Source organism: Rhipicephalus microplus, chromosome 5 (assembly GCF_043290135.1).
Source record: "Rhipicephalus microplus isolate Deutch F79 chromosome 5, USDA_Rmic, whole genome shotgun sequence".
Lineage (NCBI taxonomy): Eukaryota > Metazoa > Arthropoda > Arachnida > Ixodida > Ixodidae > Rhipicephalus > Rhipicephalus microplus.
Genome location: NC_134704.1, coordinates 136,151,952 through 136,169,895, shown reverse-complemented (window position 1 = coordinate 136,169,895; position 17,944 = coordinate 136,151,952).

Here is a 17,944-nt window from a genome sequence, read left to right as displayed (position 1 = left end):
CCGAAAATCAAAATTAGCACCTTCGTTTCCCTCCACCGTGAATTCCCCCTCTTTTTTTTGCAATATCGAATTTGTGTGCGTCATATTTTCGCATTATACATAATTTTGTTTTAGGAAACTTTGTTTTAGCATATCTCCTTTTTTTACAGTATTCAGTCATTGCAATCTGTCGCCCCTTCACTGCCCTTCTGCTACTATTTTGCAGCTCTTATTTTCCCATTTCGGTGTGAAGTTCAGGAGTGCTAGTTATAATATTCATTATGTCATGATTTTAAACTTCTTAGCAACCACAATATTTGCGTATTGATGCCGCGTTGGGCAAGGAAAAGTAGTGAAAACGCGGTGCGCATGTACAACTCATAGCGCAGCTGGTGACCCTTCCCAGACAAAACCCCGTTGCATGAAGTTCTGCCTAACTGTGAAGTAGTATTTACAAAAGACCATTTCCCGCACTTAGCCTGGAAGCAAGTTTGCTATGTCAACATCCCTGATAACATCAAGACTACCTTCTATACACTAAAGGACCCGCACTCTGCAAGACGTTCACCGCATCTGAAGAGGCGAAAGTACACATGCACCATTACGACCCCACACTGAATATTAAAAACGTTTGAGAAAGTAACCTCATAGCTCCTCTTAAGCGGGTAGCCTCAATTGCTTATTGCACTTTATTATTGTACGGGTACTCTGGTGGCCGGGACGGTTATCGTTAACTGAATCTTGTGATTGCCTAAACTGAACGTTAGGAATATTGATAGATAAATTTTGGCGCAACAATAACTGTAAACATTTTCGTGAATGGTAGGTTCTGCTAAAGATTGAGCGAAGAATGAACGTTGTAGACGGTGCGTGCGAAGATGCCTCGCCTGCCAGACTTATAAGTTGCATCATCAACTCTTCATCCCGGTGTTTTAGTTAATCGTGTTTAGAGGCTTCACATGGTTTTAAAAGAGGATACGTAAGCGTGAGATTATTACACATTTCAGTATTTCATTTTTTCAAGCGCAAGTGCGCCTCTCGGAACGATTGCGCTCTGCAGAGCTTAAATTGTTTTGGGCATTCACATTCTTTGAAAGCACAGGTTTAGGACCTCAAAATAAGTGGAGCGTAAAAGAAGGGTCGCTGTGTCCTCTGGTGCTAGACCGCCATCAATATTCGAAAAGGCAATTTTTGAAGTTAATTCTGTCTGCACAGCGCAGCCTGACTTCGGGAAGACTGAAGCGGGCAGGAGTGGGCTACGATCTTAAAAAATCAATACACGTGATTACTTGAGCCAAGTAACATTTTCCGAACAAACCACAAAAGTGCAGCTGAGATCAAGAAAACTACGCGCCTGAATGTCCTTGATAAAATGTGCCCGGAAATTTGAAGTGAAAAGCCTTTGATAGCTCACCGCACCACACCTATTAGAAAGGTAATGAGAAATGGTGATTAGTTATATAGCAGAAAGAATATGCCCCTCCTGAATTCAGTGATGTCTTTTGGTTATTTGTCGTGTCTAGTTTACTATGATTAGGAGGTTCGTTTGAATTAAATAAGTGTGCTTTGCACGCGGCTATATCTTCCTTGTTCTCGAAAAAAATCATGCAACTTAGAACATGATGATGTCGACCTATAGTCGTTACAATCTTGCATGTTCGGCATCAAGGCATGGAACAACTTTAGAAAAATGAGAAATATAAGTATTGTTTCTGTGAATCATTTCAGTCTCCCCATATCTTTTTGTGGACAGAAAAGGTTTTTCTGAGATAAAAACATTCCAGCATATTCACGGAGTGCATAGTGATGAGTGGGGCGAAGCGTCCGTTCGTCCGCGCGTCTTTCAAAACGACAGTTCATGCGTCCATCCGTCCGCCTGTGCATCCGTCCATGCATCCGTCCATCTATGCGTCCGTCCATGCGTCCGTCCTTCCGTCCATCCATGCGTCTGTGCATTTGTCTGTCTGTCTGTCTGTCTGTCTGTCTGTCTGTCTGTCTGTCTGTCTGTCTGTCTGTCTGTCTGTCTGTCTGTCTGTCCATCCATCCGTCTGTTCTTCTAGTGAACACTCCAAGTACCGCCATTTTGCATCTTTTGATCATAAAGTCAGCATATAGAAGTGCCTCCGTCCAGCGGACACTCCATAAACTGAACGAGAGGTCGCCCTCGCTCATTTTCCTACTTCCCGCGCTTTGTGTCTACTTCCCACCTTTCATTGCCTCTTGTTCATGGCTATATACTAGTTCATTATATTCATGGTACTGCGGCGCAATCCTCGCTAAACCTTGCTAAAACCAAGGAGGTTACGCCCAGTGAGGTAAACGTGGCAACACTTTCTGGTCAGGTAGGGCTCAAAGGGCGTCCTTGTGACACTTGCTTCTTTTTAGTACACATCAAACTCAAGGCAAACTTTATTGGAATTAAGTTGCCAGTACTAGTCTCTGTAAGTTTTTTCATAAGACCAACAATCTCTTTATTTATGATTAACCTGCACGCGTTTCCCCCTCATTTGAAAAGGGTGCGCGCGTGTCACTCCTCTAATCTAGTCGTAGAGGTGACTACTACTACTACTACTACTACTACTACTACTACTACTACTACTACTACTACTACTACTACTACTACTACTACTACATACATCGCGGACGCACGACCCACGGCATAGGGAGCTTCGCCCCCCAAAACGAACCTTTGAAAATTGCAGGAGCTGTACACAAGGACAGTCCTTATAAAGTACGTCATACAAAGTGCGTCTTTTTTTAAAAATCATTATGTCTCTATTAAATTACACGGTTCACTGGTATCTCCACGACAAGTGCCAAGTTAGCTATGATAATTATATCTATTGATTTTAGGAACCTAATATTGTCTTTACACAGAGTCATATCTTAGGATCTCTGATATCTTCAATAACGTCGAGCTCAGAGTACAGGCAGTATTTTTGTCGGGAAGGCTGTGAAATTATAGCTAAGTACTATCGACCAGGAACTAGAATGTATATGTAGGAGACAATGTACACGGCAACTAAGAGATTGCAGAAACAGACATATAAAATAAAAACGACATATTCCGTGGTAGCCCGTTCGCAGTAGTGATAGATTCTTTCATGTTTTGTATTTACACAACATACCACCCGATAATGTTTAAAAAAATAGCAAAAGATATGACAGTTCAGCGTGAGTGGCGGCCAGCTGACAAATGCAAACGCCAGCTGCAAGAAGGTGGCACATTTTTTTTTTTTTGTTTTCTGATATTTGGGTAAGTATTCAGTTGTGGGGATTCACAAAAAAAATTCTCAAGGTTATTATATTTGCGAGCAATATTAGAACTTAGCACCGATACATTTGTAGTAGCATACATCTCCGCTGGTTTTACCGCTTCTGTACTGTCACGTCAGCAGAGTCGAGTCTATTGAACTAGGGTTGGTCTGGCCAACAACATTGAGGTGAACTTTTTTGCCATGCTAAATCATAATGTTTATTTGATGTCCTTCATAATGATGCAAATTTATCAAAATAATACAGTTACGCAGCCTCTTTTATGACATCAGGATCAGTTTCAAATAGGATTTGTGCAAAGTGTGTGCCTGCCACTATATCAACCGCAACTGGACTTCTATAGTTCAATATTCATTCAAATACTAAGTAATATACAAGTGTACATTGTACGATACACTAAACCTATCGACTCTCACTGCTTCCCACACGGTAACGAGCACCTACGAAGACTGATCGACGATACAGGCGACGATACCCCTGCAACCAAATAACTTTTTGAAGCCTCATATAGAAAGTTACGATGCCAATTATTCTGGTTACAATACAGATCTCCACAAGATGTAGACGGGTATTATTTTCAACGTTATCGTGGCTTAGGAAGACATATCCTACGTTGTACCGTGATGCTTGTCCGTGTTGCGGCGTTTCGCCAACATCTTATCGCATCCGTTTGGAGTGTGATCAAAGGCCAGATAATTGCAATATCGTTAGGCAACACTATTACAGCAAGTTTGATACAGTGGGAGACGCAACTTGGCAGCTCGGACCCACAGGAGCAATTATTCGTCTGAGTAAAGTTAGAAAAGTGGTGAAAGTAAGTGGAGCCCTGGATTTCGGGCCCCAACCGACGTGCTCCTAAACACCCCTTTTTTTACCCCTTCCCTCAAAATAAAGTGTTCATCTTCACTGTTCTTCCACACTGGAGCTATGATCTAATGACCCAGTTCTTGTGATTGGTCATTAGATCAAAACAAGATCGTCAGAAGATTGATCTACCTTAGGATATCAGAGAAGCGTAACGCTTTATTCGGCCCATGAGTATACTGATCTACTATGCTCACATTCGTTGCTCAGTTCGTTATGAGTACAACACATACAGCGGAGAAACAACAAAAATTGGTAGATTCCACGCCTTGTGGCAATCGATATTATGCAAAGAACGAATGAGGAAGGTTGATATGTCACTTTGAAATCAGCAAAACGTTACTATGCCGAGGTAAATTATGCCGTACATGACTTGCATGCCATAATTACCATGTTTGGAAGGGTCATTTACCCTCATCGTATATTCACGTCAGGTGAAACTAAATTTAGTATCACGTGACGTGATATGTGGAGCTAGCGAAACGGTCATGAGCATGCTGTGAGCGTAGCGTGTAGTAATGTTTTACTTCACACGCAAGCCATGATTATTATGTTTGGACGTGCCATTTACCTTCGTCGTCCATTCACGTCATGTGATACCAAATTCGGTATATGGGAGCTAGCGAAACGGCCACGAGCACGCTATAAGCGTAGGATCTATTCTTGTTTTACATGACACGTGTATTAGGATTATCATGTCTGGATGTCTCATTTACTTTTGTCGTCTATTCCCATAATCTGATACCAATTTTCGTATATGTGGAGCGAGCGAAACGACTGCGAGCGCGCTATGAACATAGTTTGTAGTCATGTTTTGCATAACACGCTTGTCATGATAATCATGTTTGGGCCTGTCGTTCACTTTCGTCGTCCATTCACGTCACGTAATACCAAATTTGGTATACGTGAAGCAAGCGGAAGGGCCGCGAGTGCATCATGAGCGAGGTATGTTGTCATGTTCTTACGTGACACTCGTATCATGATTATCAAGCTTGCACCCGTCATATACCTTCGTCATTCACTGACGTCAGGCAACACCAAATTTGGTACATGTGAAGCTAGAGAGACGGCCACAATAACATCATGAACGCAGCATGTAGTCATGGCTAGTCATAACACAAAAATCATGACATGCATGTCATAATTTCCACGTTATAGGGCCGGTCACTTATGTTCGCCATGCAGTCATGTCACACCATACCAATTTTGCAAAGCGTCATGTGAACGAAACGAAAGCAAAAGCAGTAAGACCAAGAAATGTAAATCATGTCATTCAAGACATACGTATCATGACTTTATGTTATGAGTAGTCAGTTATGATCGTCATACAGTCATGTTATGCCATACCAACTTTGGCATTGATCAAATTATCGAGGTGGCCAGGAAAGCTGAACTCGTAGTTGGATGAATAGATAGATAGATAGATAGATAGATAGATAGATAGATAGATAGATAGATAGATAGATAGATAGATAGATAGATAGATAGATAGATAGATAGATAGATAGATAGATAGATAGATAGATAGATAGACGCAAAGTCACCGAAGTTCGCTAAGAAATGCTTCACATTTAAAATACTTCTAATACAGAATTACCCTTCATCATTGCTTTCTCGGCTCAAACTCATTGACCATAACTCATTCGCCGGTCGAGGATGCTTCTACTCTCTTTACCATATATTTTATCGCGAATTATCAGCAAAACCCCTATCGCTTAAAAAAACACCGACATCACTGTTGCCAGTGTACATTGGTGCCGGTGCAATAAAAAAGCAAATATGTGTGAGGGAGAATCTACGCATAATATAGAAGTCAATACATCGTCGTGGGTTCCTCTCGGGCAGCATACATACACATATGAGCCAGCGTACAAGTTATTTCCAAATGAATTGTGCATTACCAGGCTTCGCTTCCGATAAACCAAACATATGCGAGAGAGCCTGAGGCTTACGTATAAGACGCACTTCAGTGCTCGCCTTCGTACCTCAAGGAGGATTTGATCAGCCCCGTGTTTGTCGCCACCCTTGACGCTTTCGTTCTTATAGTAGACCAATATCACAAGCCGAACGCGCATCGCAATTTCGCTCCGACGGTGACCTCCGCACTCCCGAGACAATCAATAATGTACGACGGTCGCTTCAATGCGCTCAATGTGCACAATAAACGTCCAGAAGATTCTCGCTTTTCGTAGCTCAGCATGGCTGGCAGCAAAGGCCCTTTAGAAAAGGACACAAAGTTGTCGTCTGTAGCTTCGCGTCAGTAAATATGTGCACAATCCTGTGACTTGGTCGGAACTAGAGGCTTCGCCGACCCAGTATCCTGAAATGCATACTTATAAACATGTCATCAACTGCAGAGGGTCATTCGGCCCGAGGAACGAATGTAGCCAAAAAATACGATTTTAATTGAACTAGAATATATCCTAGTTCACTATACCAAGCCCCATTGGGAAAAAGGCGGAGCGTGATGTTTTGCGTCTTCACGCATATTCACTACTTCGTTTTCTTTTTCTTTTCTTTCTTTCTTTCTTTCTCTCTTTCTTTTCTTTATTTTTCCTTCTCTTCTTCCTTTCATTTGTCTTTTACTTTTTCTTGTTTTTTTCGTTATTTTCTTTCTTTTTTTTGTCACGATACTTTCCTTCATATTGAAGACATTACTGTACTTCCTAGCAGGCCAGTTAGATACATCGCCTATGGAAATACCACTTGTCTCGGCCCCTATCAAATCGTTATGAAATTAGCAGAGCGCTGCACAGAACAAAAGAAATGAGCGAATTTTATATTTAACGAAGCAACGACGGTATGATGCAGGAGCGCGAAACAATTGCACAAGCCAAGCACGAGGGGAAGGCAAAAGGTATAGAACAATGAATGAGAGACGCTGACGTGTACCTCCGACGTAAATGACTTGATTCGAACGTTGAGCCTAAAATGAGTTTAGGGAATGGACGTGGCCATTATGAATTTGAAATCTTAAGTAGCTTCCCTGATTATGTCGTGAATACCAGTTAAAAAGTGCGTATACATTCTAGCAAAGAAAATCAATGAAAAAGCACTATGATGCCACCGCCTTTGCTGTTTAACCAGTCTTAGGGATGTTAAGTTACCATACCTCCTTCAGGTTTCTTGATTAGTGGCATATTCTCTGATTATCAGCATTTAAATTCCAACATTCTTCTTACACAAGTGATAAATGTGCACGTACTGTGTCGTTTTGTTATATTAAAGTATTTTTCGCGGTCTCATGAGCCCAAAATGACCTTTCTAGTAAAATCCAAATTTAAGCTACATTTAGCAGCTTGGTTGAAGTTAGTAACGGCCTTATTCTCAATATTCTAAGGTCATAGCCTTCCAATATAGCCTATTATATTTCAAATAACTAGAAATCTTTTCACTATTTGACCCTGTTAACAGTTCTGTTAATTCAGTGATGCCGCAAGGTAATATTAACGAGTTAGTGATTTTCAAGCAATTCAAAGGTTTTATTACCTGTACGTACTTTAGAGCTTGCCCTAATGTCGCTTACTGCTCTCAAAATAGAAGAAGAATAAGCTTGAAAATTGTGCAACCCTATGAGGCTTCCCAGTGTAAGTATTTCTAAATGTGCCCTCAAAGTACCTGTATGAAACCCCCCCCGAATCGTCATTTTATGTTGAATCTGACAAACATAAACTGAGAAGATATAACCAGGATTATCTTCATCACGTCACATACAATGCCTTCACATTTCTGTAAATTCGTGAAAAGCAGTTCAGCCGCATGAGGTCTGAATGACATTACTGCTACTTGTTGTATCTGGTATATATAGTCGTTGACAAGCTAAGAATAAAAAGTAAAGTGTACCGCGGTCCATTTGTATTATGCGCGCCCGACTGCGGCCACTCTTTGCTATGACGTAACAATTATGATGAACCAATGACAAATTCAGCATGGCACCGTTTGCGACGACAGGCGATGTGCCACTGCACCGAGACCGGGAGGCGTCTATTCGGTTTTCCTGTGGTGTTTATTTGTCAAGAAGCTATCTAATCGACTCGCACTCGGCATCATCCTCGCTGGCCGTCGTTCGATAGGGACGTTTCTGATTTTCTAGTGTTTGGAGTGCACCGAAGCGGCAGAGCCTCATTGCTTCCCTTCGTTTCGGCAGCGTGAAGCAGCAGCTCGGCGCCTACTTCATCAGTCGCTCAGATGCACCGAGCATATCGCCTGAAGGTGAAAACTCTCGACAGTTGTCGTCGGGGTCTTTCGTGTGCTGTAAACTGAAATTGAAGTCTGAATTGGTGCTTCCGTATTTTGTAGATAATGAGCATCTTCGATTTATCGCCCGCAAAAGCCGTGGCATCGGCGTTGCCACATGTGCGTGTGTGAGTGTGTTACTTGGTAGTCGCAACTTGGGAACCTCCGTGATCTTCTGCGATATGCGCAGTGCTGTGCGCCTATATGAGTGATGTGAGTGCGGACAAGGCGTGACAAAAGGCGTCCAAAAGAACCTGCTACGTGACACAGTACGAATTAGGTAGACAAACCTAATAAGGAGAATATGCAATGTTCTCTGCATTATAAAGTGACTTGTGGTCATCAGATGGGTGTTTAAATAATTATGTGCCCCGTTGAACAGCCCGCTGCATAACCGCTTGTTTCATGCTTGATGCACGAGTGCCTTGCATAAAAAACGCCGTGCGAAGTTCTTCAAACCACGAAATGACGCACGCTATTTATTATCGCTCAGAGTATAACCAACCACTACACATAGCCTTCATAGATTACGAGAAGGCGTTTTATTCAGTAGAAATATCAGCCGTCATGCAAACACTGCGGAATCAGGGCGTAGATGAAGTATATATAAACATTCTGGAAGAAATCTACAGGGGATCAACTGCTACCATAGTGCTTCATAGAGAAAGCAACAGAATACCAATCAAGAAGGGTGTAAGGCAGGGGGACACAATTTCCCCAATGCTGTTTACCGCGTGCTTACAGGAGGTTTTCAGAAGCCTAGAATGGGAACAGTTAGGGATAAGAGTCAATGGAGAATACCTTAGTAACCTGCGCTTCGCCGATGACATTGCATTGCTGAGTAACTCTGGGGACGAATTGCAACTCATGATTACGGAGTTAGACAAGGAGAGCAGAAAAGTGGGTCTTTAAATTAATCTGCAGAAAACGAAAGTAATGTACAACAACCTCGGCAAAGAGCAGCGCTTCGAGATAGGTAATAGTGCACTTGAAGTTGTTAAAGACTATGTCTACTTAGGGCAGGTAATAACCGCAGAGCCGAACCACGAGATTGAAGTAACTAGAAGAATAAGAATGGGGTGGAGCACATTCGGCAAGCACTCTCAAATTATGACAGGTAGATTGCCACTATCCCTCAAGAGGAAAGTATATAACAGCTGTATCTTGCCGGTACTTAGCTACGGAGCAGAAACCTGGAGACTTACAAAGAGGGTTCAGCTTAAATTGAGGACGACGCAGCGAGCAATGGAAAGAAAAATGGTAGGTGTAACCTTAAGAGACAAGAAGAGAGCAGAGTGGATTAGGGAACAAACGGGGGTTAAAGATATCATAGCTGAAATCAAGAAGAAGAAATGGACATGGGCAGGGCATGTAGCACGTAGACAGGATAACCGCTGGTCATTAAGGGTAACTGACTGGATTCCCAGAGAAGGGAAGCGGGTTAGGGGGAGACAGAAGGTTAGGTGGGCAGATGAGATTAAGAAGTTTGCGGGTATAAATTGGAAGCAGCAAGCACAGGACCGGGTTAACTGGCGGAACATGGGAGAGGCCTTTGTCCGGCAGTGGACGTAGTCAGGCTGATGATGATGATGATGATGATTTATTATCGCTGCATCTATTCGAATCAGTGCAGCGATAATGATCAAATACGATCAGTTGCATCCATCCTGATTGTATTTAAAGCGACACCACTAAAACTAATATTGCGCGAAAAAAAAAGAAAGATCTTGATTTCGTTTTTAAGGCCTTATACGATACTTAGTGATATCTTATTAGAACATTTTATGTTTGTATAATGTGTATTTTTTGCATTTCGCCTGTGTTGTGTGCATTTACTGCGTATTGATAACTTGTGATAACTTGTCCCTATTAAAATAGAGTCCCGTGGAAAAAAACATGAAGGATGAAGTGCGCTTCCCTGTGAAAGCATAGTCTGGCACGCAACTCACTCCCATTCACTGGAGAAAGAAAACCCTCTTGCCAGCACAGACGAACCTGCGCCCAAACAAAATCATAGAAGGCAGTGGCCTCCGTCCCAGCAAAACTGGGTCGCGTTTAGAAAACATTGAATATTCAAGGATCGACGGTGCCATGGCAAACCATCGAGTACAAGTTGTCAAACAAAGAATATAAAAAATCACCTACTGCGTTTATTCACTGCCATTTCGGCGCGTACGTCGCCTTGGCATTACCTTAAAGAGAATGCATGCAATGACTCCCACTGTTAAACACTATGTGCGCAACGCACTTTTATTTCGTTAAAAGAAGACGTCAAATGAAACAATGGCGTTCACCTCAAACATGATGACAAGCACTGAAACGCCAGATGCACATTCGTATTCACGGCAGCACAAGAAATAAAATTCTTGAAGTCAATCTCAGATCACTTCTCTATTCAACGCTTTGAGTCATAGTTGCAACAGTTACACCAGATAGCGAAGAAACCTAGGGACAAAATTTTCGTGAAACAACATGAGAGTTGCAAACAACCTTGTGAAACTTAATTCATCTCCTGTGCTGTTTTGGAAATCGCAAAACAAAATTATTTTCTTTTGAACTTCACTATAACTGTGGCATCGTTTGTTTTAGTACTACTACAGATTCCGCGCAGAAACGCCGCCTTCGAGAGATGTACAGTGATTCTTCATGGACTCCGAGATGAGCGCGGTACAGAGTGCCATTTAAACAACAGATATATTGCTAAGCTAACACTGAACTCCGTGCCCTCACAAATTTTCGTATTGAGCTTTGCTTTTTTTATCACCATATTAATGAAGTATTGCAAGATAATTGTTGTATGCGGGAACATTATTGCCCTTGTTTGGGAACTACTTCTTACGAAGCGCGGAAAAGAAAGGCAATGTGGACTTGTGGGCGTAGCTCATATTTATTCTAAGGCTGGCACCGACTATATTTCTTTTCAGTTTAGGTTTCTGTGTTCATGCGGGCAACACTGTCTCCTTGTGCTTGTACAGATTTGTGGAACATTGACAATAGAAGGCAGTATGCAATTGCAACACATGCTTGCGCGTCACGTCACTCCTTCTCTACAGTGACGGCGAGTGTTTGGAAAAGTTTCCGATATGATTCTCCGGAGAGAACAACACCTACCTGAAGGATTTTGCCGGCATCGCTCCACAAGATCCGTTCCTTCTGACACTGGGTCACCCCATACACCCATGGTCCCGTCGGCACGACACGTCCAGAATCTACCTACTGGCTTCCCGTGCTTCCGAGTCTTTTCCAGAACAACGCAAGGCTCTTTTGCTGCATTCTTTGGGATCTGAAGGCCAACGTATCTTCAATACCGTGTTTGTTTCACAGGCGCCCAAAAAGAAATGTGAGGACAGAGGGACCGGACATACGTCCAATGTATATGACTCTGCAGTAGCGGCTTTGTCCAAGTACTTCATTGCAACTTCCAACCTTGTTGTCAAGCACCATCAATTTCACTGTCACACTCAGCTTCCAGTCGAGTCTATTCAAGAATGCCAGACCATGCCTACTGTCCTCTTTGCCACGATGTGTTAGTTTTCTCTGGATGAGGAGTCGTTTCGTAACTAGTTTGTTTCCTGTATGTCCTTGCATCACATTTGGCAATGTCTTGTGTTACAAGGGTCTTCGCTTTCACTGAACAAGGCAATTGTACTCGACCGTCAAATCGAGCATGCAGAAAAAGCAGGAATTCATTTCTGTGCAGCCAGTATCTGCGCAGTCGCGCTCAATAAGGCAGTTCATCGTTGTGATCAACGCATTCACAGCCGCCTACTCGCACTTTCGGTCAACGCGATAAGTCATCCACGTATGGAAACCGCCCCTTAATCCGAGATTTCTGTTAATCGAATTCGCATTAACCCGCAAGTTCTTCAGACTGCTTTAGATGCGGTTTTAAGCAGCATCACGCATTATCAAAATGCTGCCCAGCTAAAGTAAAAAATGCTTCTTTTCGTGACCATATAGGAAATTTGGAAAATTTTCGCAACCAGAAGCAGTCACGAGCAGCTGTTCGCTAGGTTTAAGTAGAAAGCCCTTTTCAAGAAGAAACCGTAGAGGCTCTTGTGGTTCTACAGCCCCTTGTACCTACGATTCACACTGTTCCACTTCGGCAGGTCTTCTTGAAGTATTTATTCGATTCTGGCTCGTCTATTTCTATTATTTCGTGGAACGTATTTAAACATTTGCCTTGGTGTGCCACTTTGTCCCGTTCCTCGTGTCACGCTTCTGAATTATTCGAAAAGACCAATTTCAGCTCGAGGCTGTTCTTTTTCTGAGGTCTCTTTTGAAAATTGCAGCGCACCGCTCTTGCTTTACGACATCGAACAGGGCACTTTCCCAATTGGCCTGGAAGGCATGCAGGCTTTAGAGCTGATCATTGAAGGGCCTGAGCTTCACTGCTTTTCAATGAGCACTGTACCGAACGCCCCAATAGCTTACAATTTCAAGGGAGCCGTACATGCAGCAGCCTTCAGTCCTCCAGCCAAAGTTTAGGTTAGGCTTGAGGAAAACATTGTTTCTATGGTTCAACCAATTGTCTAACGAAATAGGAGTTTGAACAGGTGGTTCTTGCTGACCCCACTCTTGAGAACGTGAAGGCGTACGTAAATAGCTCTTGGCCCTCACACAAGGACTCGCCTGAAGGTATACAACCATGTTTCAGAGTACGAGACGAATTGTTAATGGGAGAATTGTTGTTGTGTGCGGACTGCCTCGTACTTTTTCATCTCACGTTGCCTAAGTGGCAGTCACTGAGCATGAAACTCGCCAGGATGTTGGACGCACCAAACCCCGACTCGGGAAAAGTCTTGATGGCCTCGTAGAGACATTCACGTGGAAGAAACCATCCACCATTGTATCATCTGTCAATACTCATATAAATGGGCAAATATGTCACCTAAACAACAGCAACCTGTCGAGCTACCAGAGAGATCATGGCAAAAATTTGGCATGAATATGGTTGGTCCCCTGCAGAGGGTGCCTCCAGAGAAGAGATTTTTTCTGACACTCGTAGAAAGCTTCTCAAAGTGGCCAGAAATACAGTTTTGCAGAAATATTCCTACAAGAACTGTGACCCATTTCTTGCTCAAAGTATCTGCACGAAAAGGCGATAATCTGGCGAGATAGTCTACGATAATGGGACTCAGTGCACCTCTAAAGAATTAGTTACTTTTCTACAAGAACGAGCCATCAAACTTCGGCATTCATCAGTTTATTACGCACAGGAAAATGGACAAAACCAGTGTTTCAATCTCACGTTCAAGACTTACCTCCAACTGGCCTGATCACAACTGCGTCTGCTCGGATCATCTGTACGAGTTTACCTCGCTGTATACAGCTGCACGTCACACGCCACAAGAGGAGTGGCCCCTGCTGTACATGTGCATGAAAGGCTGCCAAGTTCAATGGTAGACATTTTCAGCTTCGCCAGAGTCATTCGTGAAGACACCCCACAAGGAACTGGCAAGGATTCGCCAACGTGTGAAGCGTACAGAAAGCCTACACTGACAGGAGGCGAGCGGCCAAAGACCGACAATGGTGACAGTAGAAGACATAGTGCGGGAAAATTTGTTTAATTGTTTGGTTTGCATTCATGAATGCACAACGACACTGATGAAAGAGGAAAAGAGCAAGCTGGCAACTGCGATCTGGAGGGGCACAACACCTGCTCACTCAATCAGGAAGAGAGGAGAAACAGAGGAAAGAATTAAAGGAGGAAAGAAGGGTAAAAAGAAAGTGAAGAAAAAATGACGAAGATTAAGACAAGTATAAGTAAAACAAATCCGACTATAAAGCGGTGGCCAGGTCTGTTTGGTCCATAAAGGTAAGTAGAGCTTGATGTACCTAATCGCATCGGGAAGCACAAGCTTTTGGAAAGAGGTAACCGTCTATGGTCGTCAACTTGAGCCTCAGAAGTGTATATTCCTTAATCGGCAGTCCCACTGCATAGCAAATGTGGGACAGTGCATTACGATATGCTCAAGTGTTTCGCAGGAGCCACAAGTAGCAGGCAATGGACTGTCAACACGCCCTTGACAGTGTAGTCGTTCACGCACCCGCACAGAGCGCAACGTTAGTTTATATTACAGCACCTTGGAACGACAAGGCAAGCCACGGCCACGATCATGGTGAGGCAACAAGGCGTTCGCCATACGTTTGTCTGCGTGCTGCTTTAGGAGGTGCCGGCGTATAAGCAGATGAGCGTTGTCTATTGTACATGTAATTTAATTCCTGGATAGTCACTGTCGTCATGGTTGCATGACGAAGCAAGGCGATCCGCTTCTTCATTTCCTGCAATGCTCACGTCAGAAGGTACCCACTGTGCAGCTAGGCATACCCCACGTGAGAGAATATTGGGTGCGTGGAACAATCTATTTCATTCAAGGGTGCTTTTTCATTCTCGAAGCTTAGGGTAGTCATCGAGCAACATGGTCCGGCATTCTTCATTCTCAACCACGGCAAAATATACAACGCGGCGAATATTTGCAAGGTGCCTGCTTGTCGTCCATGTAACAATGGCCTTCAGCAGCATTGTGCTGGTTATGCATGTTCGTTTCATCACGATCCCGCTGACGCACTCCTTCACGCTGCAACATGGCAGCCAGCGTCTGCCAAGCCAGTGTTTCCGCAGCGCAACCAGGACTTAGTGGAAACCACAATCCTGGTTTGCCAACGACGTCAGCCAGTGAACAGTTCCCTGCTTCAGAAACTGCCTCACGTGTGCCCGTAAACACCACAGAACCTGTGGCATTGTGCCCACCTGGCCGTCGCATTCAGCCGCACTGAAAGAGATGACCACTAGACAGGTATGCCTATTAGGTGCGAGTGTATAGCTATTCAATATTTATGGGTCCTACTTTAGGTATCAACTTTTTTGTGTGACATAAATAAGTTGGTGTGTGTATCTTGATGTATATTTCTTGCCTTGTATTTCACTTTCCATGAGTTAAGAATACCTTATTAACATCTGCTAACGAATTGAAGCTTAACACTTAGAAAAAAAAGTTATGGAGAGAAAACATTGCATACTTCATATAGTTCTTGCACCTACGTGTTCAGTGGTTAGGCTGGAAACGCTGTGCGCTTGTGCTTGCATATTTTTGTGGAACATCGATTAAAGAGGACAGTGTATAATCTCTACCCATGTGTGCATGTCACGTCACTCCTTCACAAAACTACTCTGTGTATCACATGTTAGAGCCTTGAAAACACGAAAAACCACCTCATAAAAACATAGCGTTATGCAAAATTTCACCTTTACGTTTACTCTACAAGAACACTTGATTTACTACTGCGGCTCCTATCTCGTATCGCCATTTAGCGAAGTATGCTGGCGCTCTACACAGCACACTTTGAGAAACTTAACTCCAATACGGAATCATTCGGCTGTCGTGCCACCGCCCCCCCCCCCTAACTAAACCCATGATAGCGCAAACGTTTTGCCCATATAGCTTTTTTTAGCTGCCCATTAGGACTCTTTTGGATATTCTTCAGCTAATAGCTTGTTTAAACTGGTTCGAAGCTCCCACAGCAACTTAGTTTCCTTCAGCTGCTGTACGGAGCTGGGCATTCCTCCCTCAGATTCTTGTGTCCGCCACGTTATAGAAGCAATTGCTTGAAAGTAATTACTAGGAATTCCACAAGCGAGTGCTTCAAATGTTTTTGAATATGTGTATTGAGACTATTTTTTCTCTTTTACGTTCTGATTCTCTAGCACACGAAAAGACGGGAAGGGAGACACTCCAGCTCATCACAACAGAAATGGCCTGTAAGCTAGTAGATATTAAGAAAAAGCACTGCACCTGGCCAGGCCTCATGGCACGTTGGACAAAAAACCTGTGGTCGGTTAGACCATCGTAGTGGTTACCATTGATGAAAAATGCAGCTGATGAAGGCGGCATATTATGTTGAGTGACAAAATTACAAAGGTGGTGATCATAAGATAGAATCAAGTGGCACAGTACAGGCCACGTTGAAAATGAAGTATTAAGGCCCTGAATATTCGCAATGCCCATGGCAAATACTGCGTAGCAAATGCGTGCAGTGCAATTAAAGAAGGCTGCGGAAGATGATCAACCGGTGAACTCGCATAAGAAAACATAGGACGCACGAACGTACTCTCCATGCCGCTGTCACTGGATGAACTCTTGATCGTCAAATGAATGTATATCATGCCGAAGTACTTTCCCAAACTAAAGGAAGGGCTGAATGTTCGCTACCTCATTTCTGGCCGCATACGAAGGGTGGTAGTGTCAGCTGATCGTCCGTCTATCAATGATGTTTTGCGTAATCCTGTTCGTGCTACAGAAAACTGCGCGAACTAGAATTTACGCATGAACTGAACGGCACCCCGAGATGATTTGCGCCGAGCCGCCCTAGCAAATTGGCCGCAGTAGTAGGCCATTAGCAAGTAGCATGCCGGCGTGGCTACACAGGACCGAGCGTTTACCGTAGCGATAGTTTGCAAACAAACTGCTACGTAGCTGACATCAGCGGTCAGAAGACGACAATGAAGAAGTGGTCTGTTGGTTGCACGTGGTGTCCTCTATCTTGGTAGTACACGCATCAGTGTCAATATAGATTCCAAATAGACAGCCTCGTGTCATTTTTACATAACAATATTACGCCGTCGTCATTACTTGCGCTGTAAGCATCATGCAGCTGCTTCTACAACGGAACACAAGCATTTACCTTCCTATTAAGCAGCGTTTGTGTCAAAGCCAAGATCAGGCACAGTGTGCAATTCACGGCACTCGGATGTTGCAGGTTTCATGAGGGCGATCAAAACAAGGATATCGAAACGAATACACGCGTACACTTTTCGCAACGTCAGAATTGTGAAAATTTGTCGAACAACAACGTCGTTTGGACGGCACCGGTGAAGCGCAGGAGAAGTTAGCGTGGACTGTACTCATAACTGCATATTTCATTGCTCTAACAGTTTCGCTTCACTGGTCGAGCTCGAGCGCATTGGCGGCATGTGGCGTTTTGTAATATTGTTACGGTGCATCATCGACAGGAGCAAGCGTGGCACTTTGCGAAGATGAAGAAGACACCTGTAGTAGGCGCTTGCGCGAGAGGCAACTCAGACATCTTGTTCAGCTGCCGATTCTCGGTGGACGCTATCCTAAAAGCCTGGACCTCGCCCCGTCACATTTGGTGGACGTGCTGGGTAACCGCCTCGCAACAGAACTTCACAGCGGCCGTCGTTTGAAGGGTTATTCCACAACGATGACGGAAAGTACAGCGCCTGCATCTGCTCCTGGTGTTCCTGCGGCCGGAGATGATGCGGTAACTACATCTTCTGCGACCACAACCTTCGTGCTCAAACCCCCGCGGGATCCTGGCACGTTCATTGGTTCCGGCGATCCAGATGAAGCTGACGTTGAAGATTGGCTGGCAGAGTACGAACGTGTGAGTACTCGATACCGATGGGCCCGACTCATATGCTGGCGAACCTGTTATTCTATCTTAGGGGAACCGCCAATCGTGGAAGATTGGCTGGCAGAGTACGAACGTGTGAGTACTCGATACCGATGGGCCCGACTCATATGCTGGCGAACCTGTTATTCTATCTTAGGGGAACCGCCAATCG